Genomic DNA, 25,888 nt, shown 5'->3' with positions numbered 1-25,888 from the left:
CAATCATGGCAGGCAGACTGCCTTCTTGAGTCATTTCTTCCTGTTGTCTTAGTCCTTTTAACACAATGTTATTAATATTGAATTGAACATTGGATTGAATATTGAACATTAATTCTTAATGCTATATTTAACATTGAGTCTAATAGTTCAGGGTACTAAAGTACACTTGTGAAGTTGTTTTATTTCTTTCTGAGTTTGTATATTTCAGTCTTCTTTGAGAAATGATAAATGGACCCATTTTAATAGAGTAACCTACCATTAATAATACACTAGTAAGTTACAATTTACATTATATATACAATATTTGGTCCTTTTGATATTATGAAAGGAAGATCATGAAATTTGTGAGCTGTGACATAGTCTTGTGTAAAGGAAAACAGCACTAGTAATTATTTACAGAAGTATCATTATAAACAGCTACTATAAAATGCTATTCCTAAGAAATAGAGGATTTTGGTTACTGTAAGACATGATTCACAACATCTAGTTTTGTTACTATGCCCATCATCCTGGTGTTTGAAGACATGGCTTATTATATGGTATTTCCGTGAGTAGGGTAACTTATCAACAATTCAGGACCGCCCGGGGAGGGGGGCAAGTGGGGCAATTTGCCCAGGGCCCTGCAGGGCCCCCCATGAGAATATAGTATTCTATAGTACTGCAACTTTTTCTTATGGAAGGGGCCCCTGAAATTGCTTTGCCCCAGATCCTCTGAATCCTCTGGGCAGCCCTGCAACAATTTCATAATAAACAAGCTTATTGCTGTATAATAAAGGAAAGTCCATGGAAATGATTCATTGGACTTTGACTTAGGCTTGCTGAAACTCTTTGATAAGATTGCAAAAATATGTGAAAGCATTAGGTGAGGGTTGCAGTGTTAAATTCAGCTCTATGAAAGTATGTAAATTTTATTATATCAATGAGCCACTTCATTCCATATCTGGGAAAAAAAATCGAGTCTAGTACGACTATGTAACTCTTATGATTTTACATATATTGCACCGTTCAATTGCTAGAAGTGTGCTCTCAGCAGATGCCATTTTTTTTGGCAGAGTTGATGCAACATATGATGGAAAACATCCACTGTTGGCTCACAGAGACATTGTGTTTGTTCTTTCTTGCTTTGCTGTTTCCCTTAATTAGATATAAAGGTCACTAGAAGTATATAGCTGCTTCTTTTTTGTATAGACAAAGAAAACAAGAGTCAGGGAACTCTATTCATGAATTTTAATTAAAAAATTTCTTACAATTTGCTTTAGGATATTGGCATTTCCTTCCATCAAAAGGCAATGGATTTGACCTGGATCTGTGGAAGCCTGAGATTTAGATATCTGCAGATAGCTTGGGCATTTTTACCCTCCATATTACTGTACCTCCCTCTGGTGGAGTGAAGATCAAAAATGAAAACACACCAACATCTACTTTTATGATGGCTATCTATGAAAATGTGAGTTGCAGAAAGTCATACAACCATAATGATGCTTTTATCTGCCCCATTGTTTGAATTATAGAATAGAAAATTATAGACTTTGTTTTGTAATATCTACTTTTGTAAATACTGTGCAATACAGTAAAGGGAAGGAAAAAAGGAGCAGCTTTAGCATAAGACTAGGAGCTAGGAATAAAGGGTAAATTGATTTTAATCTGTGGTCTGATGTGTAGAATTTGAAAATTTTCCCAGTCTGAAAATGTCCACTTAATATACCTGAAGAGCAGTAAGAGTTTGCAGAAATATGTGTAATGGGAACTGATATTTAAAAGCAAAAGGCCAGAGGGACTCATTGCTTTTCTAATTAGACGATACCTCCAAATGAATAAATAAAGTGTCCCCCATATAAAGTTGTTTTCAAAGTTCATCAGATTGACAATATAATCTGGATAAATACCATTCAATTATCATTGCTCCATATAGAGTTGGACTCTAGAAATATTTTAATCATATATTAATTTACAAAAAGAAGCAACACTGCAGCAAAATTTTTTACATATAATTATTATTACTAGAGGCACAAGTGAAAATATTCAGAACTTTCCCTAACGTCAAGATTTATAGGGCTACCATAATCAATGCCCCCACTTAATGTTATGTAGGACTTCCTCCATCAGCTTCCTTCTCTGAAGGAAGATGGAAGTACCCTCTGTGTGGTGCTAGGTGACAGTGTAGATCAGGGGTTGGCAACCTTTCTGAAGTGATGTGCCAAGTCTTCATTTATTCACTCTAATTTAAGGTTTCGCGTGCCGGTAATACATTTTAACATTTTTAAAAGGTCTTTTTCTATAAGTCTATAATATTTAACTAAACTATTGTTGTATGTAAAGTAAATAAGATTTTTAAAATGTTTAAGAAGCTTCATTTAAAATTAAAATGCAGAGACCCCAGACCGGTAGCCAGAACCGGGGCAGTGTGAGTGCCACTGAAAATCAGCTCGCATGCCGCCTTTGGCACCCGTGCCATAGGTTGCCTACCCCTGATGTAGATGAAAGATAGAAACACTTATTAACAAAGTATATCCTGTAAGCTGTGACACACGTTCCTTATTGCTCACTCTGAAAACTGAACCCTACAAGTCAGGGTTGATGATGATCAACCACTGAGACTAAATGATCATGATGGTCTCTTCTGACCTTAAAGTTTATGAGTTTGATTTGAAGGGGTTTGGCAGCAGTAACTAACAATAAGTGTAAATAAGTAAAATAACACTTTTCACCTATATAGCAATGTGACTGATTAAGTCAATGGCAGAACTGTAGATGTATTGACTTCCAGGCTAGCACCCAATCCACAGGACCATTTCCTTAAATACTTTCAGGGTTGGTCCTGGAGCTTGTTGATGGAAATAGAAGACTGGCTGGAGAGACAGGTGAGTAACAGTGGTGGTTATTCATTGAGCATAGTGGCGTACACTCACTAAATAGTTGCTGAACCAACAAGAGATGATGCCAATTTAGATTGGTGAATACTGAGGATCTCATAGAATAACTGATTGTAGGAGAACAACTCTGGTTTGAGTGATCAGGAGCTAACTTAGTTTAAATTAAGTGGAAGGATAAACAACAATAGATCTGTAAGTAAGATCCTTGACTTCAAAAGGGCAAACTTTAAAAAATGAAAGGAACTAATTAGGGAAGTGGACTGAAGAACTCAACAATCTGAATGTGGAGGAGACTTGGAATTACTTTAAGTCAAAGCTGCAGAAACTATCTGCAGCCTGCATCCCAAGCAGGGGAAAAATTCCTAGGGAAGTGTTGCAGACCAAGACGGATGAACAAGCACCTCAAACAGGTTATTAAAAGAAAGCAGAAAGCCAACAAGGAATGGAAGGAGGGATGGAACAGCAAGGAAAGCTTAAAGCTACCTATTGGAGACCAAAAAGTGTAGAGAAAAAAGTGAGACTTGCCAAAAGCCAAGCAGAATTGAAAAGGAGATTAAAACCAATAGTAAAAGGTTCTATAGCCATATAAATAAAACGAAAACAAGGAAAGAAGAAGTAGGACCACTAAACACTGAGAGATGGGGTGGAGATTAAAGATAATATGTGCATGGCCCAAAACCTTAACAAATACTTTGCCTCTGTTTTTAATAAGGTAATGAGGAACTTAGCGAGAGTGGTATGGTGGCTCATGGAAATGAGGTTATGGAAGTAGAAATTTCCACGTACAAGATGGAAGTGAAACTCAAACAGATTAATGGGACTAAATTGGGCGGAGGGGGTGGAGGGGAGAGAGAATCTCCGTCCAAAGATATTAAAGGAACTGGCACATGAAATTGCTAGCCCAATATCAAGTAAACTTGGGGGTCATACACCAATGACTGGAGACTTACTAATATAGTACCTATTTTTTTAAGAAAGGAAAAAATAGTGATCCAGGAAACTACAGGCGTGTTAGATTGACCTCCATTTTATACAAGGTCTTGGAACAAATTTTGAATGAGAAAGTAGTTACAGACATAGAAATAAATAGTACCTGGGATAAAATGCAATGTTTTAACAAAAGGTAGATCATGCCAAATAAATCTGATCTCCTTCTTTTCAGAAGATAACTGATTTTTTAGGCAAACGAACTGCAGTAGATCTAATCTACCTGGTTTTCAATAAGGCATTTGATACAATTCCACATGGGAAATTATTAGTTAAATTGGAGAAGATGAGGATTAATATGAGAACTGAAACATGTACCAGGAACTGGTTAAAGAGGAGACTTGAAGCAGTTATACTGAATGGTGAACTGTCAAGCAGGAAGGAGTTTACTAATGGAGTTTCTCAGGGATCTGTCTTGGAACCAATCTTATTTAACATTTTTATTAACAGTGTTGACACAAAAAGTGGGAGTGTGCTAATAAAATTTGCAGATGACACAAACTTGGGAGACATTGCCTTTATGGAGGAGGACCGGAATATGATTCAAGAAGATCTGGATAACCATGAAAACTGGAGTAATAGAAATGGGATGAAATTGAATACTGCATAGTGCAGTCATGCACTTAGGGATTAACAACAAGAATTTTTGCTATATGCTGGGGACATATCAATTGGAAGTGACAGAGGAGGAAAAGAGCTGGGTGTATTGGTTGATCACAGGATGACTAAGAACCTGCGATGCGATGTGACCGTGAAAAAGGTTAATGCAATCTTAGGATGCATCAGGCAAAGTATTTCCAGTTGAGACAGGGAAGTGCTAGTACCATTATACAAAGCATTGGTGAGACCTCATCTGGTATACTGTGTGCAATTCTGGTCTCCCACATTTAAGAAAGATTAATTCAAACTGGAACAGGTGCAGAGAATGGCTACTAGGATGATCAGAGGAATGGAAATCCTACCTTATGAGATGAGACTCAAAGAGCTTGGCTTGTTTAGCTTAACCAAAAAAAGACTGAGGGGAGATATGATTGTTTCCTTAAATACATCAGAGGAATAAATACAAGGGAGGATGAGGAGTCATTCAAGTTAAGTGCCAATGTTAACACAAGAACAAACGGATATAAACTGGCCATCAGTAAGTTTCTAATCATCACAGGAGTGAAGTTCTGGAACAGCCTTCCAAGGGGAGTAGGGGGGGGCAAAAAACCTAATTGGCTTCAAGACTGAGTTTGATAATTTTATGGAGGGGATGGATTATCTGTAGCCTGAAGTATTTAAATCATGATTTGAGGACTTCAGTAACTCAGCCAGAGGTATAGGTCTATTACAGTAGTGGGTGGGTGAGGTTGTGTGGCCTGTAATGTGCAGATGGTCAGACTAGATGATCATTATGGTCCCTTGTGGCCTTAAATTCTATGAGTCTATGACAAAGACTGCCCCAAGGATCTTCCAATCTGAGTTGGAAACAGGCAATCCCATTTAGACACATACAGGTTCCATGGGGCAGAGAGCATAGATTACTCTTTTTTGTACAGTGCAAAGGACACTGTTAATGCCCAATAAATAATAAACTATGACAACACAGTACGACGAATGAACCTCCTACCTTACCAGTTTATCCTCTGAAGCATGACGTTTGATTTCCCTGGTATCAGTATCTTATCTTGCGCAACTGCCAATGCTTTAATGCTTGTAAAAGTATTCAGCCCTTCATATAATTCTGCTAAGTTATTTACTCTTCTTTGGCAGAGAATTTCTGTGGTTCAATATTTGCTACCTAAATAGTTGCCATTTCTTCATATGAGGCTTCTTGGTTTCATTGGGTATCATCTTACACTTGTACAATAAAAAGCAGAGGAGCCATGACAAACCATCCCTCCCTGAGGAGATCCAGTCCTGTGTGTGGGTTAGTTAGGAGATCCTGTCATCTGTGGGGAACAGAGAAGTAGTTTGTGATAGGGTGTTCCTTCCCTACATTTCCCATGCTGCTCAGGTTACAACAGTTTGGTGGCATAGACTATTCTGCCTATGGCTATAACTAATGATCCATGCTCTGCTTAGATGCTCATCAAGAAAAGTATAAAAAAAAGCATGTGAAACTTAACATCTTATTTCTTCTCACAGGGTAAATGAATTTTATATCTATAGCTCAGTATAAAACTTTCTGTTCAATTAATGTGCCAATGGATTTACCCATAGTGACATCTGTCTAATGTATATAATGAATAACATTGGTCTGACAGGCAAAACATTGGCCAGGGCTATACAGCTATTCAGAAGCAGTAGACATTCTCCTATGTAAGACAAAGATGCAGGATAGCAGCTACAGAGATTAGTGGTGGTGGGGAAACAGGATAATTAAAAGATAACTTGAAGGATAATTAAAAGATAACAGCAACTAACCTTATGTACTCTAGGCTAAGTGTAATAATTAAACTTGGTACATGCTCTACAATAAAGGCTTTCCAATATATTCCAGTATGCTTGCTGTTGTGAAATCACAGTTCTTGTAGGCAGGAAATAATAATTGGACCACACTAAAATGTTCATGTTAGACTGGCTCTGTCACTAGAATAGTTAGTTCTGCCACCAACGACTGCATTTTATAAACTAGGCAAGAAGAAGAGAACAACCTAATTATCTGCTGGTATTTTTGGTGTCCTATAAATATAGTTAAAGCATTTTTCTCTCAGTTCTCAGTGAATTTATACATGAGAAAAGTGCCTGAGTGACAGCTCTGGAGATTCAAATCCCCTCTTCATCCACAGAATAGGCTGAGCACAGCTTGTGCAAGATGCTCACCCTCCTTGTTGTGCCTTAATCCTATTCTGGGGAGGGAACAATCCTGAAGGTGAGGGAATGAAATTGGGGTGGGCAGGTTGGCAGATTTGTCAGCAGTAATGGAACAGGCCGTCTGGGGAACTTGCACAATGGGAGAGGTGGAAAGGGCCTTTTCAATGTAACTAACAAAACTTACACTTTTATGACATTTAGTTTGTATTTTACTTATCTATTTGTCTAAGTAGATTACAAATTCCTCAGGGCAAGGACCACAGATTATTCAGTTTTTGTACAGTGCCTAGCACATGGTGTGTCAGTTTTGATTGGGTCTTCTTGGCACTACTGGAATACAAATGGTAAGTGATAATTTGTCCATTCTTTCCCTAGAGTTTCTGCTGAAACAGCCAAAAATGATGTGTTTAGTGCCAACTGTTGGCTTTTTCTAATATGAACTTATAAGAACTGAATTGAGATGACTGACTTTCTTTCCCATAGGCCACCAAATAATAGCTAATTTCTAATGACTCTACAGTTAGAAACTATTTAATGATGTAACCTTCCTTTATGAATTAAAACCTGAATGAAAGGCCCAACAAGTAGTAGAGAAACATCAGTTACATTTGTTTTCTGCTTTTAAATTTAAATTAAAACATTGTCATAAAACAACCAATGGGGAAGAAGAAGCTTCACTATCTCCCAGAAAAATAGAAGGAAGGGAAAGGTGGGGCAGGGAGCAGGAAAAACAGGTACTATGTTCACTTTAAAGACGATCCTGAAGAGTTAATATTAAGGGTCGGAGCTCCAGATGGAGTAAATCAAAAGCCAGTGGAGTTGTACCAATTTAAAGATCTAGCTGTAAACTTGCAGGATTACTTTGATCATTTAGCTGAGAGTAGTTGGTCTAGTGGTTGCGGTGCTAGCCAGGGACTGGAGAACCCTGGGTTAAATTCCCTGTTGTGTCACAGACTTCTTGTGTGACTTTTGGGAAAGTCACTTAGGTTCAGATCCTCAAAGGTATTTAGACACCTAACTCCTATTGCTTTCAAAGTGCATCAGTCCCCCATCTCTACTATGGGGATAATACTTCACAGGAGCATGGCTATGGCTACTTCTGCAATAATGACTCTACACATATACATGTGCTACGGTGCAGTGTGGATGGTGGGGCCAGGGGCTCGTGCCAGGTACCAAGTTTCAATAGTCCTCTAGGCCCATTCCCACAATGTATTGAACCCTTTTCTGCTTGACCCGTACCCAGTGTATAAAGGTCCATGGCCCATCCTCGTTAGCAGTAGAAGTGAGCTGCACTGACCACTTCAGATCAGTTTTCCACTATATTCTGGTTAATACAGGTTAATATGCATCACGTTCCCAGAGGAGTGGCCTGGTTCACTGAGCACGCCTGAGTGCTCATCAATGTGCGGTCAGAGTACAAGGTCCTCTGTGACTTCACCCAGAACAGCAGGAACAGTCACCCGTACTGGAGATTTCCCAGAGGCTGTTGGAGGCTTGCATTCCTTCCAGTGTCAGGAATACCTGAAACACATCATGTTCCTTGAAGGACTAGAACAGTCGCTCTGGGAAATCCTTGTACATGTTCATGCTATAACAAGCAGGATTAGGTCCTCTCCAGTACAAAGTCTGAAGTGGCTTATAACCCCTTGCCACTGGCCTCATCCTACAACAGGACGCCAATGAGGGGCAGGATGCAGAGGCAGTTGGGACCTCAGAGACTCTTAGGAGGAGGAGCAGGAGATGCCATCACCAAATATAGGAAAGTGGGGGACAGTTCCAAGAACGCACAACAATGGAGTTCCAAGAGTGTCTTCTGTGATGCACATTAACTCTGGGATACTGCCCCTGAAATAGCTGTGCTAATGTCGCCTAACAAGAAGGGGCAGTGTGGACACAGCATATGCAGACACTGGGTGCAGCTATAGATGAGCAGTCCATGAAAAACTACCTGTACATGCTCGCAAGTATAGGTTGTGAGGTGCTCAGATACTGCAGTGGCGGAGGTGATGTGTAAGTAACTTGGATAATTGTTCTAACCTAGTATCAGAGGGGTAGCCCTGTTAGTCTTGATCTGTAAAAGCAGCAGAGAATCCTGTGGCACCTTATAGACTAACAGACTTTTTGGAGCATGAGCTTTCGTGGGTGAATACCCTGCGCAGATGCATGTAGTGGAATTTCAGGGGCAGGTGTATATATGCTGCAGCAGGCTGGAGATAACGAGTTAGTTCGTCAGGGAGGGATGAGGGCCCTGTTCTCGCAGCTGAGGTGTGAAAACAAGAGATGGAGAAACTGGTTCGTGTAGTTGGCAAGCCATCACAGTCTTTGTTCAACTCCTGAGCTATGGTGTCAAGTTTGCAGATGCAACTGAAGCTCGCAGTTTCTCTTTGGAAAGTCTGGTCCTGAAGTTTTTTTTGCTGCAGGATGGCCACCTTAAGGTCTGCTTAGTGTGGCCAGGGAGGTTGAGTGCTCTCCCTACGGTTTTTGTGTAGATATTCGGCAATACACAAAAACCTGTAGGAGATCACTTCACTCCCCTGGCCACACCTATAGCAGACCTTAAGGGGTGGCCATCCTGCAGCCAAAAAAACTTCAGCGACCAGACTCTAAGAGGAAACTGCCGAGCTTCAGTTCATCTGCAAACTTGACACACATCGCTCAGGTGAAAAGACTGAATGGCTTGCCCAACTACAGACCAGTTTCTCCTCTCTTGGTTTTCACCCTCAGCTGCTAGGAACAGGTGCCTCATCCTCCTGACTGAACTAACTCGTTATCTCTAGATTGCATTCGGCTAGCATTATATACACTGCCCCTAGGAATTCCACTAACATGCATCTGACGAAGTGGGTATTCACCCACGAAAGCTCATGCTCCAAAGCGTCTGTTAGTCTATAAGGTGCCACAGGATTCTCTGCTGTTCTAACCTAAGCAGTGGTGATCTTTCTGGCTCTTCACAATTGGGAGTGAAGCTCCTCCTGAAACTGAAATCAGTTTTGGGGGCAAGGGATTCATATTTTCAGCTAACACTTGGTGTATAAAAAAAACCCAGAACACTACATTGCAGAAAATACTTCACTTTTCTTTTTAAAGTCATTTTGGCTCATTTAGCTGATAGAATTTCTTAAAATTGATAGTACTCTGGGAAAAGTTTCTTTTTTGAGTTGAGCAACAAAGTCCTGTGGCATCTTATAGACTAACAGACATAAGCTTATGCTCCAATATCTCTGTTAATCTATAAGGTGCCACAGGACTCTTTGTTGCTTTTTACAGATCCAGACTAACATGGCTACCCCTCTGATTTTTTGAGATAGGAAACCATCTGCTGCATTTTTTTTCCTTATGTATGAAACAGGTCTTTGTTTTAGACTGTTTGTTTTAGGCTGAAATTCAGTCAAGGAGCTGGAGTGAGAGGAGATATAGGACTCGAGAGAGTAGAATATAGGTTGTTTACAGCAATGTCATTAGTTTGTTTGTTTTTTCCCCCCCTTACATTAGCAATAGGTTTGCCAACTCTCCAGGACTGGCCTGGAGTCTCCAGGAATTAAAGATTAATCTTTAATTAAAGATTATGTCATGTAATTAAATCTCCAGCAATACATCCAGCCAAAATTGGCAACCTTAATTATCAACCAGTGCCCTATTATAAATGGAACTTTTCTAGGGGACAATTTTCAAAGTCGCCTAGTGATTGACTGACTGTCTCATGGACTTTCAGTGGGATAGAGGTACACTAAAGAATAGAACTTGAGCTATGACACTCACATGCTTCTGAAACTGCCATCCCTAGTTTCTATATTAATATGGATTCCACTCATGCCACTGCTTACTTCAATTAAAACAGCCTTCAAGGTGAAAAGTCACACAGACTGTATAAGCTCTCACTTATACACTTTCTGATACTAGATGTTTGTGCACCGGCTAGCACAATGGCACCATTACTCGGAGTGGAGCCTTTGGAGGCTACTGCGATACAAATAATAAAGTAACTATGGTGATAACTTGCACTATGAGAATCTTTGTCTAGTAAGTACTGAATATTATTTATAATGATGAGGCGAAGGGTGGTCCAGTGGCTAGATTGTATCCTGGGACTCATTAGACCTGGGTTCAGTTATGTTCTCTGTCTGAACTTGGGTAAGTTTCTTAGTCTAAGTGTGCCTCAATTCTTCATCTGCAAAATGGCAGTAATAACAGGTTTTTTTGGTTCAGGTGTTTTGTGAGGATAAATACATTGAAGGCTGTGAGGCACTCTGATACTGTAGTGCTGGGCCCATACAGAGGATCTGTATTCAGGGCCAGCTCCAGGCACCAGCTCAGCAAGCAGGTGCTTGGGGTGGCCAAGGGGAAGGGGCGGCAAGTTGGGATCTTCGGTGGCAATTCTGCGGCGGGTCCCTCGGTCCCTCTCGGAGGGAAGGACCTGCCGCTGAAGAAGAAAGCGGCGCAGTGAAGCTGCCACCGATCGCAGCTTTTTTTTTTTTCCGCTTGGGGCAACAAAAACCTGGAGCCAGGCCTGTCAATGTTAGATAAAATGTTATTTTTAAAGAGATTTTGCCATTTGTCTTTATACGAGTGTCAAACAATTTTTTGTTTGTTTGTTTGGTTTGTTGGAGGATTGGGGGTGATGTTTGTTTTTGTTTATAAAACCGTTGCACTCTCTTTGAGAAAGGAATCAAAGTTCTAATGATCACACAAGAGTTGTGATAAACTCTGACTCACAGGAGCCAATGAAGCCCTAATAACCTAATAAAAGTAACTTTAATGAGTGATTTGCAGATGTGTCACCACCTATGTTTGTTAATTAATCGTCCAATGCTGTAAACATGACTAACGCTACACAAGTTCGAAGTATTATTTGTCACACATGCTGCAGACTCTCAGGCAAAAGAGTTGGCTCAGCTGCTGATAGTACTTGAACAGAGGTTCTCAAACTGTAGTCTGTGGACCGCCAGTTGTCCATGAGCTCTATTCAGGTGGTCTGCGGATAGTTCCCTCTGAGGTGCAGCCTGGATGGCCACACGCGAGAGAATGAAGGGCCACCCACGTAATTAGTGAAGCCAAGGAGGCATGGCTCCACTAATTAGGTGCCTGGACCCTGGAGAAAACACACATGTAAGGTGAGGTGGTGGCCTTGGGGTGAATACGGTCAGGTGGGAGGGGACTGTGCAGTGAGAAGAGGGGGTGGGAGAAATTTGGGACATGCAGGGCTGCGGCGGCCAAAGAAAGAAGCGACTTTTCCCAGCTCCACGGCTACAGCTGCAGGGAAGAGAGGAGACCCCCGCTCCTTCCCATCGCCAACTTGCGCTGCTGTGGTGGGGGATAGAGGGAGAGACCCCCCTCCTTCCCAGCTCCAGCTCAGAGCCTGCCACAGCTGGAGAGAGATCCTTTGCTTCCCAGCCCCTGCTCGGGGGCTGCCGCTGTGGGGGAGAGAGGGCACATCCATCACATTAGGAGGGTAAGACTACTGATACTAAAATATGAGTTATGTGCTTTGATTTGTAGAACAAAAAATGTTTATTATTAAGGTTTTCGTTTTATATATATACGTAGTGCTTTTTATCCAAAACACTTTACAATAGTTACTAACGGTAGAAGTACGAACAACATTTGGAAAGATCATTAAGTGGTCTGCCGAGACCCTCAGCAATTTTCAAGTGGTCTGCGAAAAAAAATTAGTTTGAGAAACACTGTACTAGAATACTGAAGAAAGAATCTTGAGTGAAGCAGATTATGTGCTGACACTGCTGGTTTTCCTCAGTATGGAGACAAGGGTAAGATGTGAATCTTAATACATCTGCTATTGCATTTGTTGTAATATCTGGTCCTGCCTGTACTACTCCTGTGAAACATTGGCTCCTGACACTATTTGCTGCTGGCTTTGTTTCATTCATATTTTTTTTTAAAATCTAATTTAATTTTTAAGGCCAGAAGGAATCATTATGATAATCTAGTCTGACTTCCTGCGTAACATAGGTTAAAAGAATTTCACCCAGAAATTCCTGCATTAAGCCCATATATTATAGTTGAGCTAGGGCATCTGTCTCTTAACTTTAACTGCACCCTCTTAAATAGAAAGAAACTTTTTATGAGGCTCAGATAATGACAATACAGTGGATCTTCATGCTACTCTTTCTCCTCTGAACCATTTCTTATTTTTATGGTGGGCATGATCAAAAGTACAGCCCACAACTCCCATTTGCTTCATGTCCCTCTTAAAATCAGCTGAGATGGAACATGCTCATTTTCCTTCCACTAACCAACAAATGTAAAAGAGCAATTGCGATATACAGACAATGACCCTTATTCTCTTTTCATTTACACTGATGTAAATTAGGAAGCAAAAAAAAATGGCGTGAGAGATTTGGGTGTAGCAGACTAAATTCTGCATTACAATGGTGTAAATCTAGGGTAATGACTTCAGTGAAGTTGCTCTGAATTGGCACACTGTGTCTGAGAGCAGAATTTATTCCACAACCTCTAACTATGAGCTTTCCCTCTTCTTCGCTTCTGAAGAAGGAAGAGATAAGGTAAAGAGTTGGTTTAAAAATGATTTTTGGTTCTGTAAACCTCTCCGTTTTCAGAAACTGACTTATTAATATTTAAAACAGCCCTGATAATGTCTTGGAACAGGGTCACTAGTTTTTTTAAAATAATATATCTTGATATCTGGCTAGATCCATATCTCATTTTTGGTGTATATTTCACAAATATAAATGATATTTTCTCCATAGTGGGGCCAAGACGGGAAGCACGGTATATGTTCACCAGACAAAAGTGATGTCACCCACCATCTCACAGACACTTTATGTGAAATGATTGTTATGTCTGCCATCTTTCTGAAAGCGCCGATCTTCACCCCAGTGTTTACCCTAATCTTATGAATAGCGATGTGATTACAGTGTACAAGACTTATATCATTGAAGCAGTGCAGTGAAATATTGATTAGCCCATACTGGAGAAAGCACATGGGAGCTTCTTGCTGAATTTCTGCCATCAAACTGAAGGAAGAATTGGGGAGATTTCCATGCTACTGGGGGAATTCTTTGCTTCTGGCTAGGGCTAAAGCATTCCTACTCCAGATAGGCATTTATTTATTTTCCTTTGGAATGGGTGTCTAAAAGTGTCCAAGATTTTACTAGGCCTCCTTAAAGACTTGTTGCTGCAACATAAAGTGAATACTTTACTATAATATCCGTATATTCAGTACCCTTATCAGGAACAAAATACAAGCCTTTCCAGTGCATTGAACAGAAATATCTTTGCTCAGTGATGGTGATCCTTATTTATGAGAGCTTTCTTTTATACAAGGGGTGGGATTCTGGAAATTGATCAATTCTCCAGCCCTCTCTCCTGCAAAGAGCATGCCTCCAGTGTGCCCAAGCATTGTCATAGGCTAAAGGAGATGACTTCTGTTGGAGTCATTTCTTAATCTAGTTAATTGTTTACTTTCAATATCACCCATCCTGAATTGAGGATTTTGTATATTTAAATGTCTCTGGGTTGTCACTGCAGACAGGAGAGAAATGATATAATAAACTCTGCAGGGACTTACTCCTTTTGTGAACTTGAAACAACTCATTATGATCTCTGCAGTTGACTTAATTGGCTTCGTTTCTTCTAGCGAAAGCAACAACATCAATTTACCACATTGCGCAAATGTTTTCCTAGCTTGGCATGGGCCTATTTGTGCTTGTTTTTATCCAACACAGACAGCTACCTTTCCCTTCACTCAGCTCAGGCTGTTAATTTCAAGATACCTAGAACCAAGGCTGACAGTGGGAGACAGTCACTGGGTTTGCAGCCTGAGATAGCTGGAATAAATGTAACTGTCCCACTGAAATAGCCGCCAATGTTGTCTGGTTTTAAGAAGCTTTTTACCTCTTATGTTAAGCTTTGTCAAAAGAAACAGAATATAAATAGTCACCGCTCATGTAGTCTACTACCTTCATTTAGACTGCATTATATTGCTGTACGATTAGATCATAGAAATGGCATACATCAGTATAGCTGTTATTCCTCAGGGGTCCCCAGGAAAATGAAATGTTTCTGTTATGAGATGGTAGAAGTTAATAACTTGCTATTTCTGTTCTAGTCAATTGACAACAGCATGAAGGATGCAGGCAAAATTGAAGAAAGAAGAATATAGATTTACTGGGCCCAATTCTGTTTTCAAATACATAAGTGTTAAGTCAGAGTAACTCCTCAGTTTCTTGGGCCCACTGTAGTTAGACGTTTTGCTATGGCTTGATTCTCCTAGGTCATGCACTGTGTAGTCATTTACGTGTGTGTTAATTGAGTGTATGCTTAATGTAAAATGTTACTTTTCTGAGCTGGTAGCACGTTGCACAGGTGTAAGTGACCGCAGCAGGTGCAAGGCACTGGGTGGCAAATCAGGCCCTAAATCTAGGGCACTATCATAAAGAGTCCTTTTAAGGGAGTCCTGGGTTCAGTCCCACCTGTGACAAGTCTAGGAGGTGACATGATGGGTGCACGTGACTAGGAACCAGGCCTGCTGGGGGACATGAGGGTAATCTGAGAAGAGACCCAGGAGCAGGAGGGCTGTGCATTCTTCCTCTCCCGTCCAACTTTCCTTATCTCCCAGGGACAGGTTGAAACCAAAGAGAGCCCAGCTGGAAGAACAACCAGGCTCAGGGAGGATGCAGTACTCCCTGGCTGCCAGGGAAAAGCTGGAGTGCAACTTAAAGGATCTGGAGAGCCAGATCAGACTGGGGCAAAGCAGTTAACTAGCTCCACAGTTTTGTAGGCACAGATGGAAGATTATGGAAGAGCTGGATGAAATATGCTCCTCCTAGATTAACATTGAGACACAAACTGTAAAGGAGGAACTGGAACTGGTCCATCTAAAGACAGAGATGGAAATGCGGGGAGGCAGCACCGCTGTTGGAGGATGAACTGGCTAAGCTCTGTGCTGAGATGGAGATGAAACCTGGGATGCTGGACTCAGAGAAGCAAAGATCCAGTGACAAGACTGAGTCATGGGAACAAGTGTGACAGATTTATGTTACCAATCTGCCTGGGGATTCAGGTGATCAGGCTAAAGCTGCAGGATCTTTAGGGGAGGAGATGAAGGAGCACACCAAGTGACTAAGTTTAAAGCTTTTATTAACCAAATAACAGTGGTGAGTGCTGGATGTGCCCCACATCACTCAGAGGGAGGAAGAGAGCATTAGTGCCTGAGCCCTAACCGCACACACACCCACCCACACACACCCACCCACTAAGGCTGGCCAAGCCTGGGTATAATGTAAGAAGAAGACAGAAGGGGAATGGTAGACGTGAGTTCTGCCCTGTGCACAGGCCACCTAGGGTCCGCTGTAAATGTCCGACTTGCTTCAGTTCTCGGGAGGGCTTTAACACCTGGGTTCTTCTGGGGGCATTTTCATCCAGGGACCCTTGTCCCGTGTTCTCTTGGTACCAGTCCGAACCAGCCTTCTGCAACTCCCTTAGTTTCCCCAAAACACACCCGGTTTCAGGGTCGCAAGACTGTTGTTTTCCAACTCACTGACCTTACTAGTTTTGCAACCCCTTCAGTTCTGTCTGACTCAGTTCTTCTTTCTCACATCTGGCCGGGGTTGAGACACAGGCTTCTGGCTGTTTGGCAGCAAATAGCTTGTTTGTGTTTGCTGGCCTTGGGCTGCAGTTTTGTTCCTTATCTTTGGGCCTAGCTGGGCCGTCAAGATAACCTATTCCTTTCTCCCTTCCTCCCCCTTCAGTCTCTTGTAATCTGCAAAGGAATCTTCCACTCCACATGCACGCCTTCAACCCTTCCCAAGATAGTTCCCAATGCATATAAAGGTGTTAGCAATATACAATGCTGGTGCTGACCCAGGGGATCCCGGGGGGGAGGGAGCATTTTATTGTGACACAAGGAATACATAGAGTTGTGTGACTAATGACACTTTGAAGGGTCAGTGACAGAGGATCTCCAAACTGCAAGCAATGAACAGCTTGCATCAGAGCAGCTGTTGGCTGAAGGCAGGAACAGCTCTGCCCATCCTACTGAGGAGCATGAGGGCAAGAGACGCTGATCCTCTCCAGGGCAAGGGATGAGGAAGGGGACTTGGACTAAACAATGCAGAAGCTCTGTAAAGGGATGGAGGAGAATGAAGCACAACTTGAAGGAGGAGGAGGCCAGCAAGCTAAGTGAGCTCATCGAAGAAATAGAATAGTTGTAGGCTCAGGCAGAGGCTGGGGAGCAGCAGAGAAATATGGCCACAGGAATGAGCATGGGAGAACCTTCTGGAATGTGTGATGAATCTGGCATGAGTATAGAGGCTACAGGGGGAAAAAAAACCCACTCTGCAGTCACTGTAGTGCCTCTTACAGCTGCCAAGCTAACCATGCAGCACTGCAGGACCTAATCTTCTTGGGAGGCACTTGCAGCTTCAGAGCAAGCCAGCCAGAAATACTTTGAAGAAAGTACTGCAGACAAGCAAGGCTTAGCGTTCCAATTATAGATGCTGGATGAGAGAGAGAGAGAGAGAGAGGAAAGACAGAATTTATCTCCAGCTACGTGATATGAAGGGAGTACTCCTCCAGAGGGACTGGCTACTTTCTGAGCCTAATGAGCTGAAAAGAGAGCTGGAGGGACTGAGGACAGAAAAACAGACTGTCTGGTCTTGACAGAAGAAATGAGGCTCATGTAAGATACAGAGACCCAGCCTGTAGATGGGCAAGGCTCTGGGGAGTGGGGAGCAAATGGGACAGACTGAGCTGGCCCTTTGAAACAGTTCTGGGTTCAGGCTAACCTGTGCCTAGGAACCAGACCTCTGGGGTATGTGAGGGCAGGCTGAGGTCAGTCTCTGAGTTCAGGGAAGAGGCTCATAGGAGCAAGAAGATTGACTCCACACTGAGGACACTCCTTAGTTCCCAGGCACATGTTAATGAATCAGTTTCCTGAAAGGGGAGAGTTATTGAGAGAACAACTGCAGTGTGACATGTAATGACCTGGGGAAGAAGATGAAACAGAGCCAGCAACAGGGCCTGATGCTGAATTGGGTAAGGCTCTGCTACAGGGATTGATATCACTTTGTCATAAACAGATAGCTAAGGGTTAATGTTTCTTTTCCCTGTAAAGGGTTAACAAAGGGAACCAAACACCTGACCGGAGGACCAATCAGGAAACCGGATTTTTCAAAGTGAGGGAGGGAACTTCTGGTTTTGGGTTTGTTCTGCCTGTTTGTTTTCTCTTGGCTATGAGGGAAGTGCTTTCTTTTTTTTTCTATCTCCAAGATTCTTTCTACATAACCTTTGTTCCAGTTATAAGTGCAAAGGTAGAAAAACATAGGCTTTTATATGTTTTGTTTTTTGTATTTACATGTGTGGAGTTTGCTGGAATGTTTTAAATTGGATATTTGTTGAATCAGACCGTTATTCATATTTTCTTATACGCAATAGCCCTGTATTTGTCATCTTGAATGCGAGTTTATAATCTATGTAATTTCTTTCTTTTTATATAAATTTTCTTTTTAGAACTTTTTGAGTTTTCTCTCTGGGTAGTGTTACAGGAGCAAAGGAAGGGGATTCTCTTTGTGTAGATCTACAGGAGGGTAGCTCGGCAGCACACAGAGTTGGTGGGAGGGGAGAGAGATAGGATCATCTCTGTTTCTTGTATTTGAGTTTATGACTCTTTGTGGAATAAGGACGACATGTTCTTGGTATTGTGATGTACAAGAGATTGCTCAGGTTAGCCGAGAGAGAAAGTCTGGGTGGGACGAGGAGGGGGAAGGGAAACGTGGAGTAGTTTCTTGCGCGTAAGACTCAGAGCTTCTGTCTTGGGGGTTCCCGAGGGAGGGTTTTGGGGGGCTAAGTGTACCAAGGCATAGGGGATTACCTGGTTTTGGTGGCAGCGAATAAGATCCAAGCTGGTGATTAAGCTTGGGGGAGTTTCATGCTAGCTTCTGCAGTTTTTATGAACGCTATAGTTCAACATCTGATAGGAAGCACAGAAAACACATGGTGGCAAGGGACGTGGGAAAAGATAGAATCGCAAAGCCAGTAGGAATATTATTTTCTTTTCCTGGCTAGGGTTTTTAGGCAGAGAGAAAGGGTTTGGTTTTAAAAGTAGACCAGAGAGAATTTTTTTTTCTGCCTGCTTTGGCAGCTTGCATTTTTTGGGGCAAGGAACCAATTAAGGGGACATTAAGGATTTATTGTTAAGCAATAGGATCCAATTGGGAAATCAAGTACTCAGCAAACACACAAGGTAATAAGTGGGCTTTTGTTTTGGTTATTTACATATCAAACGAGTAGCAAACGAAGAAGAAATATACGAGTTGCTAGGCAGAACCCAGGAGACAAACGGAAGAGCCAGCAGTTCCGACAATAACCACCAGAGGGCACCACACAACAAAGAAAACAGAAACCATGACCAAGCGCAAAGCGGAACATACGCGAGACTAGGGTCGAGGAACAATAAAAAATGCCGATCACGGCGAGACCCTGGAAAAAAAATACAAGAAGATGGAGTTGAGAACAAAAGAAAAAGACGTGCGTACAAAGAGAACAAGGCAGCCAATCAGCCTTCCAACTGAGACATGGAAAAACAGAGAGCGGCCCACCGGCAGGCCTTGGAATTAGAACAGGCTAAGCATCAGAACGCAGCCAATCTTAACCCCCCTCGCCATGTTGTTGTTCAACCGCACAAGAAATTCTCCAAACTACCAAGGGACGGTAATGACACTGAGACCTTCTTAGAAAATTTTGGAAAAGCCTGTCTGGGATACAAATCCCTGACAGACCAGTACATGCTAGCAGCTGAGGTCACACCTCAGTGGACCCTTAGGCAGACGTGCGCTGAAATGCCAAAGGACCAAAATGAAACGCATTATAAACTGTTCAAACCAAGGCCAGATACAGAACTGGCGGATAACCCCGATCATGCCCGTCGGCAGTTCAGAACGACCAAAAGGTGAAACCAGATGGGGCATTTCCCAAAACACGCCTAACTACGTGGGAAGGCATGTATGACGCCTGGATATCAGGAACCAAGGGTTCAATCATTGACAATTGGCATCTTCTCATGGAAAATGAGGCAGTTTGTGATGGTGTTCCTGGGAATAACACGATACCATCCTAAATGGAAAAACCAAACTCTCACGAGCCTAGAGATTGAGCAAATGGATGAAGTGGCAGAAAGCAAGAAAAGCTCTGTTAAAGGGAATGAAACCCAGGGCACAACGACCAATAAACCTACAACTGTGGCAACCCAAAACCCCACACAATCCAAGGAGCCACAGACACCCTTCCTTCCACTCAACAGTCCCAGTAATTACCCAAACCCAGTGACCTGTTAGCTGGAAGATGCTATAAGTGTAAATGAATGGACATTATAAAAGCCAACTGCCCAAAGAACCCCACCCCCCCACCAGGTGCAAAGTCATTGCACCCCCAGAAAACCAAAGATCCCCAGGCCCAGATACCTCTCAAATCCCCTTGGAGCGAAGGGAAAATTTGAGAGTGGGCGGAAAGAAGGTTACAGCGTGGAGAGACACGGGGGCACAAGTGTCAGCTATCCACCAATCCTTCGTCGATCCCAAACTCATCAACCCAAAGGCCAAAGTGACCATTTACCACTTCATGTCACAAGCTGTGGACTTGCCTACAGCTGAACTGCCTGTCCAGTACAAAGGCTGGTCAGGAATGTGGACTTTTGCAGTCTATGACAATTATTCCATCCCCATGCTGCTGGGGGAAGACTTGGCCAACCGAATTGGGTAAGGCTCTGCTACAGGGATTGATATCACTTATCTTAGGGAACCAGTAATAACTGTGTTGAAACTAAAATAAACAAACCAACCAACAAAAACCTGGAAGTCTTATGAGTTGGATCAACGATATTTCCAGCTTGACTTCTGTTACAAAGAGAGTTGTATCAGTCTCAGATAAGCTTCTGAACGTTAAGAGGCTAATTCAATCCCATAGGACTTCTGTGAGTGCTCACTACTTCCATTAGATTGGATCGGCAGGGGGAAGTGGTTGGGTTGACTGTGCTAGATGAGATGGTAAACTACAGCCTCCCTCTGTACTCTCTGGGTCAGAGTCTCGATTATATTCTAACTCCTTTGAGCCATTTAGGCAGCTTGATTGTTGCTGTAACTGATCAACAGAGATTACCGCTTGTGGAGGAGGGGAACCCTGGCAGGCTCCATTGCTAATCACACCTTGACATAGGAGAGTGTGTTGAGAACCAAGTGCATGTTTGGGGTTGGAAAGTGCATAGTGGGGTCCTCTAGACTGCTTGAACACATGCCAGCATACAGAATCAGGGATTTGTATCCAGCTCCCACTCCCTTGCATTGATCGTTTCTTTACCCTTGGCTTGACTAACTGTTTTTTTGCAGACTGTCATACTAAAGCAAAGCAACTTTTTGGTCTGGATCACATTGAAATCTTTAATGAGAGAGAGAGGTTAAGTTGTCATCTTCTTCCACTCATAACTCTGGCTAACTATTGTCATAATGTAGCTGTGATGCTGGTAAGCCAAGTGCCAGCTCATGCTGAGGCCCCAGGCCTCAAGGAACACTTACAAATGCACATCTGGAAACCAGTCTTGCTTACCTGTTTGTTTGCATTTTCAGAATAGGTATTAGGTGTTAAGTTGATAAGAAAGTGTTTAGATTTTATAAAATACTTGTAGCACGCTGCATGTATTGATCTTATTTATAAGCGTTATAGCCTATGGTATAAAGTTATATTGAGTGTTTGCATTGTAAACTTCTGTAATTGTCTAATTCATCAAACAGGAAAAGTAGCATTAATTTGCGGTAAAAGTGCTCGAGTGGCCCATTGAAGGCAAATAATGTATTGTGTTGCATCAAAGGAGAGAGGCCCTGTTGATTGCATTGCAAACTTCCTCTAGGACACCCATGGATGAAATCATCCCATCAGTTTGGACTCTGGAGTTGAGGGGATAAAAAACTCTGACAAGGAGAAACTCAATCTTTCATTCTGTCCGAGGTGCCAAGACGTTTAAACATAAGCAGCATGGGGCGCTCTTTGTTTGGCCTGGGTTAGCAGTGAAAAAACGTTCAGTACTGACAGATTACTACATCTCTGTCACCTTTTGGAACTACAGACTGAACTCATTTGTGTATATACGTTGCCTGCTTTAACCTGTGAATTACTCTCTGTTTTCTTTTTCCTAGTTAAGTTTATGATAGGATTGGCTACCTGTGTTGTCTGTGGTGAGAGATCTAAGGTACAAATTGATCTGGAGTAAGTGACTAGTCTCTTGGGACTGGGAGAAACCTGAATATTGTGTGATTTTTTATTTATTTATTTATTTTTGGTGTAAGTGACCATTTAGCACTAAATCCACCTTGCCTGGGTGGCAAAATAGACTGGAGAGGCCAAGGGGTCTGTCTGTGACTGCATGGTAAGATTGTTACAGTGATCTAGGAGTTGACATTTTGTTACTGGGTTGATGAAATCTAATTATAAAACATAGCACCAGCTTGGGGTGTTTGCCCCGATTTTGACAGTCTGCCCTGAGGTAAGCACTCATGATTGTGAACTACTCTGGACAGCATGACTGTCATTAATTCTAGCTTCCTCACCCCTCTTTCTGTGTGTAAACACAATTAAGGAATCTGGGAATTGTCAGACTTAAGTCATTCATATCAGGCCCTTTCCATCTCTCCTAATGATTTTGTTACTATCTTCAACATTAATGAGTCCAACTCTGGCATTTCTTACAGTCCAAATTGTTCCTCGAGCCTGGAAGCCAGTACCTAACTATGACAAGGACAGTTGCTTTTAGCAGCTAGGTCTAAAACTGTGTTTATTTCAGGTTTGAGGTTGAATTTTATGTACTGATGGTCAAGATTGTTTCAAGTCCACTCCTAGTCACTGGGGTGAACCTGTTAAATCAAGCTGAGTGGCTAAATTGGCATAGATGCACACTTGGACAGATAAGAGTAGCAGGCAGTAGTTGGACAGAGCTTGTCCTTTCCATGTCTCTCAATTCTATTAAGCATGCAAACCATATTCTGCAGTAAGTGTTTTTTTAAATCATAGTCTGAGTACAATCCCAAAGAATTCTAGCTTTTTATTTCAGTTAAACAAGACATTTTCCTAGTGCCACAACAATGAGGTTTTGGGGTGTACACCCCTGAAATGGCACCTACATTAGTTGCTTGTCAGCTTTGCATTTTCTTCGGGAGCATCTTTGTACAGAACCATTATAATTCTAGAATTACATTGTTATGAATCAAGTATATGTAATGAGTGTAAGTGACATGGATGGGTTTGGCACCTAGTATCACTACAGATTTACTAGATTATTTTGGGCAAATGACTTAATCTTTCTGTGCCTCAGTTGCTCAACTGAAAAAAGGGGTAACTGCTTTCTTTCACCATCCCTCATCTTGTCTATTTAGACTGTAGACTATTCAGGGCACAGTCTATCTCTTACTATATGTTTTATACAATGCCTAGAACAATGAGCCATGATCTGTGGTGCCTTTAGGTTCTATTACAATATAAACAGTTAATTAATTTGTGTGCTGTTCAATTGATATTTTCCAATATAGATGAGTCTGAACTGCAAAATATCAATTCTATTTTGTTTAGGTTCTTGTACCTCATTTATCACCATGGTTTCTGAACTTGGAAGATAGCTCCAACAAGCCAAAGTTTTGGGATGAATAAATACAGAGTTTTCATTCAGGCTAATATCTAGTATTTATAATCAACTAAATGCAGTGCTACAACACATCACACGTACTGCAAAGACAGCTATTGTTTATTTTGTAATAAACTTTTTTTTTAAGGGAGATATTTTGTTTTTCAATAAGTAAACCTTTGCCAAGTATTTAGGTACACATGCTGCTTTTTAAATCACTTGATAAGTAGGATTCTTTATAAATACAATGTGTAAATTTGCAATAAAAGAGGTTATTGTATTTTTCAGTTGATTTGCTGTTTTTTCCCTTTGGGTCTAAGACGTGCAAATTGATGGCTTTTAAGAAACAATCTGGACGCCTTGATTTAAGACTTGTGGATGATACTTGTAGATCAAAGAACACTTCCTGGGGAAAGCTCTGGGAAATGCTATATTAGTTAATATGCTACATTAACTTTCTAATAATGGTGTAGTAACACATCTCCTTGGCCTGGCAGCTATATCTTCTTTAGATTTTGAAGTATACAAGGATCCTATTTTATTTGTTATGCATTATTTTCCTTTAGGCATGATGTGTGAAGATTTAATTTGCATTCTAATGGCCCAGTTGTGGAATCCTTACTCATCTTGATGGGCATTTACACACAAGAGTGTGCCTTTTCATATCAGTGGAACTACTTGCCTGAGCAGGTGCTGACCAACGTAAGTGACAGATCCACAATTTGGCTCAAGTAAACGGTGCTACAAGTTGCTAGTGCAGAAGTGCACTAGATGACGAAAGTCCACTAGAGGGTAAAAGGAGACTGTCCCTTCAAACAGTGTCACCTTTTCTTCCTGTAATGTTCCAGCAGTTAAGCTGTAATGAGTTAGCAATTTCCATTTGTTCTGATAAGCCTTACTGCACACTGTGGCTGAATATAGTATAGAACACTGCATAGCTGTGGGTCTCAGTCTGTGGTACACAGAGAACTTGGAGGTAGAGGAGGAACTGATCATATGGTGCTATATTTATTTCCAGCTTCTAAATTGCATTAGCAGAAGCTTAAACACATGGATAACGTTACTCTTCCAATAAGTAACCTTGTAGTTTCCACTGGGAAGTTATGAAAGTAAAAATGGGAGGGGAGACAGGTCCATGAAACAATCGTGCTACTAAATATAGTCCACATTATGGGGAAAAACAACAGAGAATCTCTCCTTATCAGTGCATGTTATAAGCCTCCTTCTTTATGTATTCTAATAAAATTTGAACCAGCTCAACTTTCCTAATGCGGGATGGTCTGGCATTTTATTTACATGGTATTATAGCATGTTACTACAAGTAGAACCACAATGCAAGCCTCAGTACTGTTACTATAGACTCAATACATCTTTCGGTTTTGTCATTGTAATGCTGTCTAAGGTGACCATCTACGCTAATATGGTCACCATTATGACAAAATTGTCATAAATCTTGTACAAAGTATGGCTTTTGAGGTATCATTGGAAAAGTTGTAATCTGCTGAATATTATGATTTTGTTATACAGTGTATATTGACATGTTATGAAATTTTGCTATGTGTTTGTAGTTCAAACATGCTGTGTGTATGAAAAATGCCTACAGGTTAGCTCTTTAGAAATAACAAAGGAGCTGAAACAAGGGGTCTGCACATCATCCCCAAAGACACCTCAAATGGCACATATGCAAAGGTGCAAGCTAGAGTTTGCAATTCATATGAGGAACTGATGGCCAAACACACATGCCATGAAACTACCTGACCTATGATGCAGCCAGGATTTTCCAGCAAAAATGGTCAAGATATAAAAGCGGAGATCCAAACACCCCTGGCCACCTCTTTCCTACTCCATCTCTGGACTGTAAATTCTGACAGAGGGTTTTGACAAAAGGACTGAGGTCCCCAATATTCTTCTTCGAATGATTGCTCATATTCATTCCAGTTAGGTGTGCGCGCGCTGCGTACACTTTCATCGGAAGACTTTTACCCTAGCAACACTTGGTGGGTCGGCTGAGCACCCCCTGGAGTGGCGCTGCTATGGCACCGGATATATGACCCAGCCACCTCTCAGTTCCTTCTTACTGCCCGTGTCGGTCATTGGAACAGTGAAGCGCGGCTTAGTTGACTTCTACTTCCATAGCTACTTGTAGTTTCTTGTTCGTTATTGTGTATATAGTAATAATCCTTATATATATATATATATATATATATATAGTTATATATATATAGTTATACTTACGTTTTAAGTATATATATGTATATATAGAACAGAGCACAGCAATCTCCCAGAACAGAAACCAGTCACCATCACAGTCACCATCACCATCACAGCAGCGGGTCAAGAACATGAAGAGCTGGACAGCACCTGGACCAGACATGATCCACACCTACTGGCTACAGAAACTAACAGCGGTGCATGAACGCCTAGCAGGACAGATGAACCAGCTGCTAGCAGCAGGCTCCCACCGAAACTGGCTAACACAAGGAAGGACAGTGCTGATCATGAAAGACCCCTGCAAGGGAACAGAACCGTCCAACTACCGGCCAATAACCTGCCTCCCCACAACATGGAAAGTCCTATCAGGCATCATAGC

The sequence above is a fragment of the Chelonoidis abingdonii genome, chromosome 3, assembly GCF_003597395.2.
Source record: "Chelonoidis abingdonii isolate Lonesome George chromosome 3, CheloAbing_2.0, whole genome shotgun sequence".
NCBI classification, from domain to species: domain Eukaryota; kingdom Metazoa; phylum Chordata; order Testudines; family Testudinidae; genus Chelonoidis; species Chelonoidis abingdonii.
This window is presented reverse-complemented; position numbering follows the sequence as displayed.